This window comes from Telopea speciosissima, unplaced genomic scaffold (assembly GCF_018873765.1).
Source record: "Telopea speciosissima isolate NSW1024214 ecotype Mountain lineage unplaced genomic scaffold, Tspe_v1 Tspe_v1.0572, whole genome shotgun sequence".
NCBI classification, from domain to species: Eukaryota; Viridiplantae; Streptophyta; class Magnoliopsida; order Proteales; family Proteaceae; genus Telopea; species Telopea speciosissima.
The window spans coordinates 2,447-4,892 of record NW_025317908.1 but is presented as its reverse complement, the minus strand read 5'-3'; positions in this window follow the sequence as shown (position 1 = coordinate 4,892).

Sequence of the window (2,446 nt, the reverse complement as noted above, 5' to 3'; positions counted from 1 at the left end):
CTCTCCCTTCCATTTTAAATCAATAAGACCTGTGTCAAAAATAAAGGAGTTAAACTCATCAACAGCCTCCTGACGAACCAGATCCCCCCCAAGCTTTTCACTCTGCTCACGAACAATATTAAAGTCCCCCATAGCAATCCAAGGACTAGAAATATTAGAACCAAAATCAATAACATCCCTCCAAAGGTCCCTCCTCTCTTCCACCGAATTAGAAGCATAGACAGCTGTGCACATAAAAGAAAGAGAAGACCCCAAAGTACGAACCTTCATATGGATGAATTGGTTAGAATTTTGCATCTCCTCCACCTCAAAAATAGTAGCATCCCAACCCACCCAAATCCGAGCTGTAGAACCACCTTCCCCATTATGAAAATATCTCCAATTTGGAATAAAGGGGTCAAAAACAGCAGCACAATTCTCCATTTTAACCTTTGTCTCAATCAGAAGAGCCAATTTTGCATTATTCTCCATAATAACTTTTCTAATCCCACGCCTCTTCGTAGGGGCATTCATACCCCTAATGTTCCAAGAAATGCAATTCATTTAAATTGGGATGTCATGTCAGTCCCACCCTTACTAGGTCCCTCCAAGCTAACCCCTCCCCCTTCCTTCACAGGAATACGTTGAGGAAGGAACCTAGTGCTTCTTCCACTGGGCCGGCCCAAAAGAGTAGAATTCAAAGTACTAGAAAAGCCCATACCTTTGTCCATGGGCCCTTGGTTGGCCCGGATTTCTGCAGCCTGCTTCTTCAGCCTCTCAAAATTAGCCGACACCTTGTTAGCCTGATTAGGATCTTTTCCTTTCAACAATAACCTCTCCCCTCCACTACCTCCTTCCAAATTAGAATCCCCCATTACCGCAACTGAACCAGAATTGGTATCCAATGGGTTTACTAAAATCAAATCCCCATAAAAGAGGAACCAGCCATCCCTTCTCGGATTCCACCTTCCAACCGTGGCACTCTAGAATCCTTCATGGGAATAGTTAAATTTGAACTCACATCCACCCCCATCAGATTTCAAAATCTTCCCTTCCCCAGTCACGTGTCCTTCAAATCTGCTCATTTCAATATTCCCACGACTAGGAATGGAAATAACATCATCTCCTCTTTCAGCCAAATTTGGAATGATAGCTAATGGTTGAGGAGTAGATTCCTCAATCTCCTTATCTCCACCCTCCAACAGCTCATTACCTAAGAGAACAGCACACGATTCTGGATCTAACATCAAATCATCTGGATCATAATGAATCTCCTCCGTCAGATTTTCCAATGCTGCAAAAGAATTAGAATAAGTAGCTTCCTTCCCTTAGCTTGTCCTCCAAAATTTGAATCGGATTTCCTGAATATCCTCTTACCAAATTTAGCATTTTGTCTCAAGGAGTCTGCAGCCTCATCTCCTGAAATCACACGAGAATCTGGAGCTTCCAAATTAGAGCCTTCCTCCCAATAGCAGACGACACCCGCCGGCTTGCCAGCCTGAGATCCGGCCAAAGAACCATCAACCTTCCCGGCAGACCCCTTTACATGCCATTCCTGCTTGGACTTTGGTATTTTCTGATTGGGAATGCTAGCGCCAAACTTACAAGCATCAGAAGCATGCCCAAAAATCCTGCACTGCATACAAAGAGGTGGTTTCCAATCGTAAACCACCTTTTGATTAAAAGATAGTCCATCTTCTCCATAGACTGGAACAGTCCTAGGAAGCTCCTTATTAGCAGATACCTCCACACAAAGGCGGGCATAAGACAATCTCTCCATAGAACTTGTCATCTTATCCGTCACAATTGGCTTGCCAATGACACTCCCAATAGAACTAAGAGCTTCGAGAGACCAGAAATGAAAAGGGAGATTGGGTAAGGATACCCAAACAGGAACAGAACATAAGTTTACCTTTTCTAAGCAAACATCTGGACTCCAAGGGCGCAAGATCATTGGTCTTTTTTGAACATACCATGGCCCTCCTTCAAGAACCTTAACTTTGTCATCTTCAAGATTAAATCGGAAAACAAAGATTCCACTCTCTAATAAATTAATATCAACATGACCTGCTATCCTCCACTGTTTTAATAAAACATCTCTTGCAAAAGTAAAGCTTGGCCTTCCACCAATAAAGTGCCCCATAAGGGTATTCTTCCACCGTTCAAGGCCCTTGCTAACCATTACATCCGGACATTTCGCAGCCAGCACCCCATCAATCAACTCTAGTTTCACATAAGAAAGCTTAAAACCATCACCATAAGTCGAAGCAGATGTAGAAAAAAGAGCAGACCAAGGAACAGCAGCCTTCCCCTTCCTCGGATCACTAGCCCCAACTCTCCGCTGAGTACTCTCATCATTTCCAGCCCCTTCTTTTGCAGCAGCCTGGTTCGGACCATGCATCAAACCAACTTCACAATTATCACCATGCTCCCCCGGAGTAGCCTCTTCAATCCCACCACCAAGAAC